Below are 16,641 nucleotides of genomic sequence, written 5' to 3'. Positions count from 1 at the left end.
CCCACAAAGCGGGAAACATCCTTTACAACACAACTTTTACCACGCAGTGCTTTTACATCGCAACTTTTACAACGCAAACCATTACAACGCATTGCGCTGGGGGCATCTAGGATAGGGAATACATTTAATTTACTATCCAACACCTTCCCTACTATCCACAGGGACTGAAGTTGGAATAGTAAATTAAACTATTCACTATCCAGCACCCCTCAACACTATGCGTTGTAAAGGCATGCGTTGTAAAAGTTGCGATGTAAAAGCATGCAATGTAAAAGCATGCGTTGTGATGTCATACATCCCCACAAAGCAGCTCCTAGATCATCCCTATGGATCTCAAATAATAACAGCCCATCCTAGACTGGTCAATGACACTCTACAAAAACTCTCTTTCAACAAATACCACTATGTCATATGCCTTGCCTTATTTCTGCTTCTGAGAACACTGCCATCCTAACATATATTTAATGTGCTTGAGGCAAGACAAGATGTATATATTTTATAATACAAACTTTCTGTATGCTATTTCATTGATATATAAAGCAGTTTTTCTCATACTTTGATGCGAATGTAGATATTAGATAGGGTTAAGAAAAAGGAGAATTGATTCCATAAATATTGCTTAGCAGATCGCCATCATTTACATTCACAACTTTAGTTTTATTTACATGAATTGCCTTCATTATACTCACCATAATATTTATGTTGACAATTATGATTTTTCATATATCGCATACTTAAACCAGACTATAATATAATCTTAAAGTATTTTAAAATGATAGTGCAGCATGTGTGTGTGTGTGCGTGTGAGTGTTTGTGCGTAACATGCATCCTTTGGGGAAGGTAAACCAGTAATACATTAAAATGCATTCCTGACAGTCTCTGGCAGAATCTAAAAGTTACCCAATAAGAATTAATTAAGGGTTAGTTGCAGGAGAAACATGGGTCACAGCCTGCCTGTTTCTCACTGCCAAGTTTGTTCATACATGTTCTTCCATGAGGGCCAAGGAGAAACTATATAGGCCCTGCTTACAATATAAAGTGTAAAAACTTATCAACTCATCGGCACATCTACCCCTCAATTTCTTTCTAATGTATATGAATTTATTTTTCTAGTTTATCCAGTCTCAGGAAATATCTCATTGCTCAATGATAAAGGCTTCCTTGAACTGATCACATTCACTGTACCATTTTTAGTTCCATAAATTATCTAGTGGTTAAACGTGTCCCTTCACATGTAATATATCCTACTCTTAGCTCTCTGATCCAGTATAATATTACAATCCATCCAAGCATATCAATTTGCAATAACTACCTTCCTTTAGTGGTTCCCATTCCTGTTTTGCCAGCCCATGTGTGTCAACATGCAGTCCTAACCTGTTGACACCATGAGACAATTCAAACACATTTACCTTAAATATTAACCATATTCTACACATCTTACACAGTATTATGAATATACAAAGTTATGTCATGTTATCTGTGTTTTTATAGCGTGCTAAATACCAGTGGGGGCTTACTTAAAAAGCCAGGTCTTCAGCTTTTTGTGAAAGTCAAGAAGAGAGGAGTAGGTTTCGATGTGTTGTATGAGGTTGCTCTAGGCTTTAGGCACCAGGTACAAGAACGTATGGCCCTATACTTTGTTTTTGTGTATACGTGTGCAGTGTGTGCTAGTGAGAGACTGTTAGAGAGGAGTTGTCTGGAAGGTTAATGAAATTGAATGAGGCTGTTCAGGTAGGCAGAGCAAGTGTTATGGAGAGCTTTGTTGGTATGGGTGAGGAGTTTAAAGCATGTGCACTTGCGTAGCATGAGCCAATGGAGTTGTGTGGTGTGATGTGGGTTTGGCATGGGTAGATGAGGACTAGTCTTGCTGCTGCTTTTAGGACAGTCTGCAATCTTCTCATAAAATGTTGCATTCATTGTTCAGCTAGACTTTCAATCCCCATATTTCTTCAAGGACGGTCAATAATAAACCATCCCATGAATTCTAACCCCAATCCTCATAAATTAATATCAGATCTAAACCTTATTCTTTTCTTGCACACAGTTGTTTTATCTTTTTATGCAACGTCATGTCCAGATCTTGCAATTCTCATAGAAATAAGTCATTTAACCATACATTACCTTATCAATTCTCAACTTTCATTGAATTCAATCCAGCTAGACATCACATTGAATCAGAGCTATAATGTCAGCTTTCTGTCCAAACTATGCAGTCCGATAATAACTCAGAATCTATTGAATGGAATGTTAAGTTGGTGCCATTAGAATGCATCAACCTTGAGCAGATATTATTTGAACATTTGAACTCCCCAACGTACTAAATTAATTACAATTGTAAAAAGAAATAGCAAGTTAACAACTTATGGACATTTTGGGAGGCGGGGGGACAACAAAAACTCAACTTATAGCATTGCATTTCTCCTGCAAATAGTAAATTGTCGGATACGTCTCATAACGTTTGTCAGTAAAGTTTTGCCAAGGTGACACAATCTGCAAAGCAGGAATGTTAGTCTCCCAGAGAAAATTTCACTCAAAAATTTAATGTGCACGCCCAAGTATACAGATCCTATAAATATCGCTAATAATTCTATTCTCACCTTCTCACATTTCACACTATCTAATCTTAGGAAATGTCATCCTCTTGATTTCCAAGACAATAAAATATGGCATCCCATTATATTGGTTTTCTCATCAGACATAAACTAATACCATAAGTGTTCGTTTTCAAAACACAGTCATATCCTCCCATAGTTTAATCAGTATCAAACTATCTTACTCTAAGACATTCTTTACCACTTTTTTGTTACATCGATTCTCATTAAACATGCCCAAACCACAATATTCTTACCTTCCAAATCCTACAAAAGAAATTTTCAGATGATGTGGGTTAAAGTAAGTGGATTCTGGGCAATCTTAACATCAAATTCTAAATCATTTTGAATAAAAACCTCATAAAAATAAAAACAGTTGTGCTATTTTTCTTGATTTATTTTAATCAAGGAAGGCATTCTAGCCTGGTGTTACTGAGGCTTTTGGAACATTTCTTTGCTGCAGTAACATTTAGCACATTGACAATTTAGGGCCTCATTTAGAAGCCTGCTTTACTTAAAAATTCTATTTTGAGTGTTGGGTAATGCACACAGGCCGAATGGCCAGAGGCATTACAGCATAAAAATAATCTGACAGCACAGCATGTACATCCATGTACATTTACAGAGAGAAAATAGGCTCCCCTGTTACAAGAATTGCACTACATAGTATAACTTTGTGATGACACTCTTAATCAACAACAGTACCCAGTTGGGGTTGATATCTAGTGCCTAAAACTTTCTGTTCCTGATCAGCAAGATACAATTGCAGTGAGTCCCAGATATCTGTGGTTTTTGAAAATGTTACAGAAGGGTTACATACACTTCTGAATCAGCATTACACATTGCTAAGTCTTTAAGTTTGTCACTAATTATAGGCAATTTGCCTCGTTCACAGATGATAGTGACTGTGCGCTTCACCAACAATACAGCAACCATGTTGTACTTTCTTGGAGATCCATATATCTGTCTTGCGTTTCACTCCAAAATAAAAATGTAAGCACTCCTAAGATGAGGCATTCAGCAACGCAAGAAGAAACTTAGCACTCACAAAATGAGTCAAATTAACCTTCAAAAGGCTGTTTCAAAATGAAGCGTGGGGTTTTATTGATACAGCAGAAAGACTTTTTCAGCTAGCTAGCGCGCAGATCAGAGAGCCCTGCCCAGGTCATGGTGGGTCACTAGTAACGCTGCCGCGCTTGCTGCCTTTCTCCTGAAATATTGAAATACCGCTCTTTTGCACATTGTTTGATTGATTTCAAAAAGGAAAGTTTTTAAAAAGCATTTTTACTCTGTGTTGCTCAATTTTACCGCATTTGCATCCCGCATCTGGTGATCTCCGCGCCACAGCGCGCCCCACTCCCTGCTGAAAGCACTTCCGGTTAGTTCCCGGTCTAGTGCACAGATAGCCAGCCGCTGCACAGCAGGGCTGAGTGGTGGGTGGGTGGAGCCTCAGACTATATAAACCAAGCTGGAGTTAGCGCGCAGTGGGCGGACCAAAGGCGCGCCAAAGGCGTGCCAAAGGCAAGCCCGTCTGTGCCCGTCCGTGCCCAACCGAGACCAGGGTACAAGACTCCTGGCCCTTGCCTTCTTTACTCCCTGGTAGAATTCCATTGCCTAAATCATGATATAGCGCCGCTTGACAACAGAGTAGCAGCCACACTCAAATCAGAAGGGCTGCTAAGGCCACAAAACCATACTGTCTACCACAATCACCTACATCTCTCACCGAGATCACTCGGGCCCCCTAACTCCCCGGGACTTAGTTTTGCTACCTTGAACACTCGGTCACTGCAAAAACACAACTTAGAAGTCTTCTCGTTACTGCAAGATGACACTATAGATATTTTAGGTATCACCGAGACCTGGCTTGAGGAATCCTCAACTCCGGATTTGGTAGCCACCATGCACCCAAACTACGCGGCTCCATATCGTAATAGACCCAGTAGTACTAGAGGGGGCGGGGCGCTATTCTTTACAAACAGTTCCTAAAGGCTGAGACACTCTTTGCAGAGAGCATTGAAGGGGCGGATGTACTAGGGGCAAAGTTCTTCTCTCATTTGGCTTGCGTTGTCATCCTGATTGTGTACCGCCCCGAGAACGTCACCCAAGTTCATCGAATGTCTGACGGAACTGGCTCACGACAGGCGCTCACGATATCAAAGTTTAGTAGTAATGGGAGACTTCAACTTCCATTGGGAGCAATCCCCCAAAGAGAGCCAAGCTAAACTAATGGACGAGGCATTGATCCCACTGGAATTACACCAAACTGTGATAGGTCCTACCCATGAGAAAGGACATACACTTGACCTGGTTCGAACCTCCCAGCCACACACCGATGCCCCGATCATCAGACCCTACTCATGGTCTGACCATTATATCATTAGTGGCCTCCTCCCACTTTTAGAGCAGAAAACCCATCCACCCCCAGAATGGAAAGTTCTTAGGAGCTGGAACAAAATCAGAGCTGAGGACTTGGTCTCTGTCCTCAGAAAATCCATTCCCCAAAGTCCCACTCTTGCACAAAGTATTGCCCTTGCACAAAGGCTGAATAGCGCTATCAATACACTCGCACCTGCACAAAGGGAAAGAATACGGGACAAAGGGAAAGGGGCACCATAGTACGTAGTATGAAACAACTGCTTTGCCAAAGAGAGAGAGCCTGGCCGGAAGCCTACGACCCCGACGCTCGATCAGAATATCATACAAAAGAACTTGAAAGAACTAAGACAAGTGAAGGAACAGAGGCCTTCCTTCTGTATGGAGGATAGCAATATATTTCATGCGTTTTTCACATCAAAATTGAAGGATCTCCTGACTGAAATTCAGCAAACCCCCAAGCTCCCATGCCCTCTTGTACCAACACCCCTGCCCCCCCTCTGTGACAAACCCCGCACCTCCTTCCCTAGGCTCACTCCTGAGTCTTTGGCTCTACTAATAGGGAGTGTGAAATCAGTTTCGCCTGCGGATCTTCAGGATGGCTTTCCCAGGGATAAAAGCTGAGATCACGTTACTCCTCAATTCTTCCCTAGAAACAGGACTAGTCCCTAGGGACTTCAAGGAGGCACGTGTCATCCCACTCCTGAAAAAATCTGGGGCCGACACTAAGAACCTAAAGAATTTCCGGCCAATCTCTCAACTCCCATTCCTTTAAAAGATTCTGGAACAGCATGTGCTACTCTCTCTTTCACACTTTCTGCAAGTCAACCATCTCTTACAGCCTAACCAGGCAGGATTTTGGGCCCACCACAGCACGGAACTGGTTATGCTGTCAGTATTAGATGGATTAAGACTGAGGGCAGACACAAAGAAACCATGCGCCCTAATCCTGCTAGATCTATCCGCAGCATTTGACACGGTCAATCAAGACCTACTCCTGTCGCGGATTTCTGATCTAGGGATCCAGGGCAGGCGCTAGCATGGCTTACGTCCATTCTGGATGCCGCTCCCAGAGCTTATAGCTGACTGTCGCTGTGTCCAGGCCAGGCACACTTCCCTGCGGGGTACCACAGTGGCAGGCACTGACAGCCCTCCTGTTCAATGCCTATCTCCAACTCTTGATTGCCACATTGAATCAGATGGAGTGCCACATTTATAACTATGCCGAACACACTCAAATTATCATTCAGATTGATAATTCTCCAACTGCCCATGCTAGAGTTCAGAACATCCTTATATTTACAGTCAACTGGATGATGGCCAGCTCCCTCAAAATCAATCCAGGCAAGACAGAGGTATTGGCCGTCACCACGGATGCCAACCCATGGAGCAATCTCTTATGGCCACAAGAGCTAGGCAAATACCCAGAGCCAGACTTGGCGGTAAAAATCCTGGGTATTAATATGGATGCCAAGTTGTCCATGACTCAACAGATGTCGGCAATAGTGGGCACATGCACAGGCGTGCTGAGACTCACTTTCGACACCCTCAGACTAGTGATATCAGCACTAATTATGTCAAGATTAGATTATGGCAACTCCCTCTACCTGGGCCTCCTGAGAAAGCTACTGGCAACACTACAGATAGTAATGAATGATGCTGCCAGACTGATCTTCAGAGTGCCCAGACAAACGCATGTCACGCCTCTCCTACGCTAGTTACATTGGCTCCCAATCAGGCAGTGGACAAAGTTCAAAAGCCTTTGCATCACACACAAAGTCATCTATGGCCAAGCCCCGAGAATTATTAAAAACAGCCTAGCCAATTTCAACCCAAGCAGAACGCTTCAGTCATCGGAGGCCAGTCTGCTGGTCTGCCCCCTCTCCTGTTTGTCTTCCATGGGAGGAAGAGCATTTTCCACCTGCATCCCTCAAATCCAGAACAAGATGTCTGAGAATGTACGAAAGGAACACTCTCTGCTTTCGTTCAGGAAAAAGCTCAAGACTATACTCTTTCAGGAGGCATGGGGCACACACTAATTTACTCCACTCCCACTAGGGCTAAGGTAGTACCATCTCACAGCGCTTAGAGACTGTATGGTGATAACCCGCTCTACAAATAGCAATTACAAATGTCAAATGAATCAGGTAAAACAACTTGGATATATTTATATATATATATGTTCACTGAAAAAACCATAGGTTTCAGGGACGTTATAGTTAGTTAGACATTTCACTCATACAAAACCATAGAAATTCCCCTGTTATAGTTAGTTGAGCTAACTATAACTTGAGCCACCGCAATGCACTGCTGATGATGTCTCATATTACATCATTCATGACATGGTCAGTGACATCACTGATGACATCTCAAATGACATCACTGAGGACATGTCATGAATCATGTAATATATGATGTCATCAGCAGGGCATTGCCAGGGCGCCAGTTATAATTAGCTCAACTAACTATAACGGGGTAATTTCTATAGTTTTGTATGAGTGTAGTGTCCAACTAACAGAAACGTGCCTGAAACCTATGGTTTTTTCAGTGAATTTCAATATTTTTTTTAAATGTTAATTTCTATTTATAATGTTCATTACACCTATCTTTTTTTCTGTGTTTTTAAATTATCATTACATTCTCAACCTGGTGAAAACTTCAAATCTCACCACTTTTCCATCGATATCTTCCACCAAAACAATCGCCACAAATGAGAGCTGCAACTAACGCTAATAATATGCAGAGTAGGCGTTCTCGTGCAAAAAAACCACGAAAACACTGCTTCCCCATATTTTCAATGAACAGCCAAAAATGCGATGTGATCCAAAAAGCAAGCGATAAGCTGCATTAGCAGTAATAATTTAACATCAGCCTTTAACTGGTGTAAAGCAGGACCACTACCTACAGTGCAAATTGTAGCCCAACTCAGAGCCATACATAACGACCAACACATCATAGAGCTACTGATCATGCAGCTCTGACATCCAAGAAGGCCACACCACCCACCGCCACCACCCTCAGGTCCTCCCCCTGACCACACCCCCCTACTACCACGAGGCAGCGCAGAAGAGGACAATGGAGCTTCCCAAAACGCCATGAACCCTCAGCCGCACAATAGCTGAATGTTGGGAGATGTGGGAACCAAGTATGCATGAAGGACGCAAGTCACTCATCAATAACATGCACATAATGCCAAGTGTAGCGGTGATGTGCTGGACATACCTCACTATGCAAAGCACAAACCTCTCCATGTGGACATATACTACTGATACTTGTGGCGTTGTGCACAGTGGACCCAACCATGTTACCTCACTAAGTGGGGAAGATCTCGGTCATTTAGATGTGTTGTCCCCCCCTGGAAGGCGAAGCGAAGTGGGCTGGTCCAATGTACGCCACTCCAGCGTAGGAGTATGAATAAATAGGCTGGGGCTCTGGGCGTGGTTCTCTTGTGGTAAGGTCAACGAGTCTGCCAGAACGGCGGGACTCACCCTGCCACGTGGCTGCCGCCATGAACTTAGGCCTCCTTGACATAGGACCCCTGTGAACCTAGCGGCACAGCACCACAGACTTATGACTGTACAGACTACTGACTTTGATATACAGTGCAGACAGCAGGCCTCACAATTCAGATGCAGTGGTGATTGCAGATGACGCAGTCCAGTAGGCAAGACACATTGCTCCCACTGCGACCCGCCCGGACCACACATGATCGCAGACTGCATACACGCTGAGCGCCAGAGGTACCACTAACTCAGTGCATCACAAATCAACACCACGTGGCCTTAATAAGGCAGAATTCATTAGACAAAAGACCTTTCTACCAGTGGGGCTCACCAGGACCACGTATAATCGATGGCTGTGCACAAGATTAGTGCTTCAGGTGCCACTAACTGTGTAGCTCAACTCAATGCCACATGGCTGTGGGTCCATCCTGACCACTGCCTCCGCCGTACTCTGAGGTTAGCATGGTTCACAATTCAAGATTAGTAGCAACGTAAATTGTGTAAGAGAGTATAATGGGTTAAGAAGACCAAAAGCTCCCAATTTGTGCAGCTCAAGTCAATGCCACATGGATGTGGGCCCTTGCTGACTGCTGCCTCCTGCCTACACTGCGGACAGCAAGGCTCACAATTCTGGTGGAGTGGCTAATACAGATGATGCAGTCCAGTAGCCAAGCCACATTGCTCCCCGTGCCGCCCCACATACCACGCATCATCGTAGAGTGCGCACACGCTGAGCGCCAGAGGTACCACTAACTCAATCAATCAATCAATCAATGACATTTATAGAGCGCACTACATACTCGTAGGGTCTCAAGGCGCTGGGGGTGCCGCTACTGCTCGAACAGCCAGGTCTTCAGCTTCTTCCTGAAGGAGAGGTGGTCTTGGGTCAGGCGCAGGTCGGTCGGGAGGGAGTTCCAGGTCTTGGCGGCCAGGTAGGAGAAGGACCTTCCTCCTTTAGTCGCTCTTCGGATGTGGGGGACGGCGGCGAGGGCGTGGTTGGCTGATCGGAGGTGGCGTTTGGGAGCGTAGAAGTTGATTCGGCTGTTGAGGTAGCTCGGGCCTTGGTCGTGTAGGGCTTTGTGTGCGTGGGTGAGGAGGCGGAAGGTGATTCTTTTGTTGACGGGGAGCCAGTGAAGGTCTCTCAGATGTCCGGAGATGTGGCTGGTTCGTGGGATGTCGAGGATGAGTCTGGCTGAGGCGTTCTGGATCCGCTGGAGTCTCTTCTGGAGCTTGGCGGTGGTACCGGCATAGAGGGCGTTGCCGTAGTCCAGTCGGCTAGTGACGAGGGCCTGGGTGACGGTCTTCCTGGTCTCGGTGGGGATCCACCAGAAAATCTTCCGTAGCATGCGTAGGATGTTGAAGCACGCCGAGGAGACGTTGTTGACTTGCCTGGTCATGGAGAGGGAGGAGTCCAGGATGAAGCCCAGGTTGCGTGCATGGTCTGTCGGTTTGGGTGCGGTGCCAAGGGCGGGAGGCCACCAGGAGTCGTCCCAGGCGGAGGGTGAAGAGCCCAGGATGAGGACCTCCGTCTTGTCTGAGTTCAGTTTCAGGCGGCTGGTCGTCATCCACTCGGCTACCTCTTTCATCCCTTCGTGCAGGTTGGCTCTGGCGGCGGCGGGGTCGTTGGTCAGGGAGAGGATCAGCTGGGTGTCGTCGGCGTAGGAGATTATGCTGAGGTTGTGTTGGCGTGCGATGGCCGCGAGGGGGCTCATGTAGACGTTGAAGAGGGTGGGGCTCAGAGAGGATCCTTGAGGGACGCCGCAGATGACTTCGGTGGCCTCTGACTTGTACGGTGGTAGGCGGACTCTCTGTGTTCTTCCGTCGAGGAAGGAGATGATCCATTCCAGCGCCTTGTCCTGGATTCCGACATTGCTGAGGCGCTGTACTAGGGTGCGGTGGCAGACAGTGTCGAATGCCGCAAAGAGGTCTAGGAGGATGAGGGCCGCTGTTTCTCCGTTGTCCATCAGGGCTCGGATGTCATCGGTGGCGCCGATGAGGGCGGTCTCGGTGCTGTGATTGGCTCGGAAGCCGGACTGTGAGGGGTCGAGGGATCCATTTGTCTCGAGGAAGGCGGCCATCTGCTTGTTGACGGTCTTCTGGATGACTTTGGCTGGAAACGGGAGGAGCGAGATGGGGCGGTAATTCTTGAGTTCGGTGGGGTCCGCTGTGGGTTTCTTGAGTAGAGCACTGAGTTCGGCGTGCTTCCAGCTCTCAGGGAAGGTGGCGGTGTCGAAGGATGTGTTGATGATGTCTAGCAGGTGGGGTGCGATGACAGCGTCGGCCTTGTTGAAGACGTGGTGAGGGCAGGGGTCGGTCGGTGATCCGGAGTGGATGGAGTTCATCGTGCGGATGGTGTCTTCGGTGCTGATCGGGGTCCAGGTGTGGAGGGTGGTGGTGGGGGGTGGTTGTTCGGTCTTGGTGTGCGTTGGTTGGTTGTTGAAGCTGTTGTGTATGTCCGCAATCTTGTTGTGGAAGTATGAAGCAAGGGAGTTGCAGAGGTCTTGCGATGGGGTGATGTCGTTGTTTCCTGCGCTGGGGTTGGATAGCTCTTTCACGATGTTGAAGAGTTCCTTGCAGTTGTGTGCGTTGTTGTCCAGCCGGTCCTTGAATGCAGTTTTCTTGGCGGCGCGGATCAGCTGGTGGTGCTTCCGGGTGGCCAGCTTGAAGGTGGTCCTGTTGTCCGGTGTAGGTTCCCTTCTCCAGACTTTCTCGAGGGCTCGGCAGATCTTCTTGGAGCTCTTGAGTTCGTCGGTGAACCACGGGGCTTTCTTGCTGCCGGGTCTGCTGGGCGGGGTCCTCAGCGGGGCGAGCTCGTCCGCGCAGATGCTGATCCACTTCGTGAGGTTGTCGGCGGCCTGGCTGGGGTTCGCTGAGCTGGCAGGAGGGTGCTGGCTCAGGGAGGTGGCGAGCTGGTCTTCCGTGATCTTGTTCCAGCTTCTGCGGGCGGCCTGTTGCTGGTGGTGGTGGGTCGTCGTTCTCTTGAAGGTGAAGTGGACGCAGCTGTGGTCCGTCCATTGAAGCTCTGTGGCGTGGCTGAAGTCGATGTCTGTGCAGGAAGAGAAGACTGCGTCGAGTGTGTGTCCGGCGAGGTGGGTGGGGGTGGACACCAGCTGCTTGAGTCCAAGATTGGCGAGGTTGTCGAGCAGGGTGCTGGTGTTGCGGTCGTTGTTGTTCTCCAGGTGGAAGTTGAGGTCCCCCAGGAGGATGTAGTCAGCGGAGGGGAGGGCATGCGAGCTGACGAAGTCAGCGATGTCCTCGCTGAATTGTGTGCGTGGTCCCGGGGGTCGGTAGATCAGGGTGCCTCTGAGGGTGGTGTTCGGGTCGGTGTGGATCTGGAAATGCAGGTGTTCGGCGGTGGTCAGGGTGTTGTCGGTGCTGGTCGTGAGACGGATGGTGTTCCTGTGGATGATGGCGATGCCTCCTCCCATCTGGTTGGCGTTGCGGTCCCTCCGGACGATCTTGTAGCCCTCTGGGATAGCGATGGCGATGTCGGGAGCTGAAGAGGCGTTCATCCAGGTCTCTGTGAGGAAGGCAACGTCAGGGGCTGTGGCGTCTAGGAGGTTCCAGAGTTCGATGGCGTGTCTGTGGACGGAGCACTACTCAGTGCACCACAAGTGAACGCCAGGTGGTCAAAATAAGGCAGAATTAATTAGACAAAATACATTGCTACCAGTGAGGCCCCCTAGGACCATGCATCATCCCAGAGTGTGCACATGATGAGCACCAGAGGTACCACTAACTCAGTGCACCATAAGTCATTGCCACACGGACTTATTAGGCCAGAATTCAATAGGCTAAAGACATTGCTACCAGTGCGGACCAATCGCACCAAGCATCATGGGAGGCTTCACACAAGCTGGTTCGTTCATGTGCCACTAACTCAGTGCACCACTTATCATCGCTGGCTGCACGTGCACCACTTATCATCGCTGGCTGCACACATGCTGAATTGCCATTACCTGGGCAGCTGTACTCAACGCCACATGGCTGTGGGCCCTTGCTGACCGCTGCCTCTAGCCTACACTGTGGTCATCAGAGCTCACAATCAAATTGACTCTTCTTTTATCAATTGCAGAGTGTAGTATAAAGCTAAGTTTAACGTCCCTCAAAACCTACACAATATCCTTTTAGTATCCTTGCTTCAACAACTTGTTTTATATCAGTTATAGCTTTAGTACAATAAGCAAATTCATCTTGCGTGTCCAAATGAACACTGTATTGCACTCTACACTGTGGACAGCATAGTTCATAATTTAACTATAACGCCCCTGAAACCTACATGTTTTGAAAATATATTCCATAGATGTTTCCTCTCTTGTTTGAGTAGCGATTGCAGATGACGCAGTCCAGTAGGCAAAAGACATTGCTCCCAGTGCGGCCAGCCTGGACCTCGTATCATCGCTGGCTCCGCACACGCTCATTGCGTCTGATGCCCCTACCTCAGTACACCACAACTCATGGACCCTTTATGATAGAATGTTTTATGTATGATTTCAGATCTGCCACCCTTACTTCAGTGCACCAGAAGTCATGGACTCTTTAGGATAAAATCTTTTGTGTATTATTTCACATCAGGTGCCCCTACCTTACTGCAAAAACAACAGTTGATGGACAGAATGCAGAACAATGTCATACATTCACCCTAGTACTGAGATCTGGGCCTAAATCCATCGTTCTTTTGCTCACCATGCCATCCCAGTTTGAACCCAGACATATGCAAATCAGTCTAGACCCTGTGCCCCATGGGAGCAGTCCAGCCCGAACTGCCAAGCATCTGGCCCTGGAAACAAGCATCCTAGGACCGGTTTCAGGCCCTTAGCACTCATCATCCAGGATAGCTCAACTCCAGTGGCATGGAGAGCACATGACTCTCTTCTGAGCAGACCCGTCCCACTCGGGGTGACAAATGCAAAAACAACAGTTGATGGACAGAATGCAGAATAATGTCATACATTTACCCCAGTACAGAGATCTGGGCCTAAATCCATCTTTTTTTGCTCACAATGCCATTTCAGTTTGAACCCAGCCATATGCAAATCAGTCTTGACCCTGTGCCCCACGGGAACAGTCCAGCCTGAACTGCCAAGCCAGGTCCTCCATGGACTGGAAACAAACATCCTAGGACCAGTTTCCGGGCCTCAGACCTCATCAGCCAGGGCATCTTGACTCCAGTGGCATGGACAGCACGGGACTCATGTCTGAGCATACACGTCCCACTCTGGGTGACAAATACAAAAACAACAGTTGATTGACAGAATGCAGAACAATGTCATACATTCACCCCAGTACAGATATCTGGGCCTAAATCCATCGGTTTTTTGCTCACCATGCCGTTCCAGTTTGAACCCAGCCATATATGCAAATCAGTCTTGAACCTGTGTCCCATGTGAACAGTCCAGCCCGAACTGCTAAGCCAAGTCCTCCCTGGCCTGGAAACAAGCATCCTAGGACCGGTTTCCGGCCCTCAGCCCTCCTCAGCTATGACAGCTTGACTCCAGTGGCATGGAGAGCACGGGACTCACGTCTGAGCATATCCGTCCCACTCGGGGTGACAAATGCAAAAACAACAGTTAATGGACAGAATGCAGAACAATGTCATACATTCACCCCAGTACAGAGATCTGAGCCTAAATCCATGTTTTCTTTGCTCACCATGCCATTCCAGTTTGGATCACTACACCACTGGAGTCAAGCTATCCTGGCTGATGAAGGCTGATAGCCAGAAGCCTGTCCTAGGATGCTTGATTCCGGTCCAGGGAAGACATGGCTTGGCAGTTCGGCCTGGACTGCTCCCATGAGGCACAGGGTCAAGGCTGATTTGCATATGGCCACGTCTGAACTGGGGTGGCTTTGTGAGCAAATTAACGATGGACTAAACCCAGATCTGTGACTGGGGGTGAATGTTTTGCCATTGTGCAATATTCCATCCTTCATCTTGTGTGCTTTGCTGTTCACCCTATGTGGGAAGGGTATGCCCAGACGTGGGTCCCGTGCTCACTATGCCACTAGAGTCAAGCTATCCTGGCTGATGAAGGCTGATAGCCAGAAACCGGTCCTTGGATGCTTGATTCCGGTCCAGGGAAAACATGGCTTGGCAATTCGGCCTGGACTGTTCCCATGAGGCACAGGGTCAAAACTGATTTGCATATGGCCATGTCTGAGCTGGGGTGGCTTGGTGAGCAAAATAACGATGGATTAAACCAATATCAGTGACTGGGGGTGAATGTTTTGCCATTGTGCAACATTCCGTCCATCATCTAGTGTATTTTACTGTTCATTCTATGTGGGAAGGGTATGCCCAGACATGGGTCCCGTGCTCACTATGCCACTGGAGTCAAGCTATCGTGGCTGATGAAGGTTGATAGCCAGAAACCGGTCCTAGGATGCTTTATTCCGCTCCAGGGAAGACATGGCTTTGCAGTTCGGACTGGACAGTTCCCATGAGGCACAGGGTTAAGAATGATTTGCATATGGCCATGTCTTAATTGGAGTGGCTTGGTGAGCAAAATAACGAAGGATTAAACTCAGATCTGTGACTAGGGGTGAATGTTTTGCCATTGTGCAACATTCCGTCCATCATTTTGTGTGTTTGCTGTTCACCCTATGTGGGAAGGGTATGCCCAGATGTGGGTCCCGTGCTCACTACGCCACTGGAGTCAAGTTATCCTGGCTGATGAAGGCTGATAGCCAGAAACCGGTCCTAGGATGCTTGATTCCGGTCCAGGGAAGACATGGCTTGGCAGTTTGGTCTGGACTTTTCCCATGAGGCACAGGGTCAAGAATGATTTGCATATACCGTTGTCTGAACTGGGGTGGCTTGGTGAGGAAATTAACGATGGATTGAACCCAGATCTGTGACTGGGGATGAATGTTTTGCCATTGTGCAACATTCCGTCCATCATCTTGTGTATTTTGCTGTTCATCCTATGTGGGAAGGGTATGCCCAGACGTGGGTCCCGTGCTCACTACGCCACTGGAGTCAAGCTATCCTGGCTCATGAATGCTGATAGCCAGAAACCATTCCTAGGATGCTTGATTCCGGTCCAGGGAAGACATGGCTTGGCAGTTCGGTCTGGACTGTTCCCATGAGGCACATGGTCAAGACTGATTTGCAAATGGCCATGTCTGAGCTGGGGTGGCTTGGTGAGCAAAATAACAATGGAATAAACCCAGATCTGTGACTGGGGGTGAATGTTTTGACATTGTGCAACATTCTTTCCATCATTTTGTGTGTTTGCTGTTCACCCTATGTGGGAAGGGTATGCCCAGACGTGGGTCTTGTGCTCACTACCCTACTGGAGTCAAGTTATCCTGGCTGATGAAGGCTGTTAGCCAGAAACCGGTCCTAGGATGCTTGATTCCGGTCCAGGGAAGACATGGTTTGGCAGTTTGGTCTGGACTGTCCCCATGAGGCACAAGGTCAAGAATGATTTGCATATACCCATGTCTGAACTGGGCTGGCTTGGTGAGCAAATTAACGATGGATTAAACCCAGATCTGTGACTGGGGGTGAATGTTTTGCCATTGTGCAACATTCCGTCCATCATCTTGTGTATTTTTCTGTTCACCCTATGTGGGAAGGGTATGCCCAGACGTGGGTCCCGTGCTCACTACGCCACTGGAGTCAAGCTATCCTGGCTGATGAACGCTGATAGCCAGAAGCCTGTCCTAGAATGCTCGATTCTGGTCCAGGGAAGACATGGCCTGGCAGTTCGGTCTGGGCTGTTCCCATGAGGCACAGGGTCAAGACTGATTTGCATATGGCCATGTCTGAACTGGGGTGGTGTGGTGAGCAAAATAACGATGGATTAAACCCAGATCTGTGACTGGGGATGAACGTTTTGCCATTGTGCAACATTGCGTCCATCATCGTGTGTGTTTTCCTACCTTACTGCAGCACAAGTCATTGACCCTTTATGATTGAATCTCTGTGTATGATCCAAAAATTATTTTTGTACTTGTTACCACCACTAACCATTCCCGGAGCACTGGCTTACACTCACCCCTCATGCACCCAGCATACACGTCAGTGGACATGTAACCATGGTAAAAAAAAGTAGTTGAGCGCACCTGCCCGTACCCGGTTTAACTATCTATCTGTGTCCGTGTGTTCATTATGTTTGCAATATGCTGCCCATGGGCCCTACCACATTACATTGTGCTGTAGACAA

Source organism: Lissotriton vulgaris, chromosome 2_1 (assembly GCF_964263255.1).
Source record: "Lissotriton vulgaris chromosome 2_1, aLisVul1.2, whole genome shotgun sequence".
Lineage (NCBI taxonomy): Eukaryota > Metazoa > Chordata > Amphibia > Caudata > Salamandridae > Lissotriton > Lissotriton vulgaris.
The sequence above is the reverse complement of the archived record's forward strand: the minus strand, read 5'-3'. Positions refer to the sequence as shown.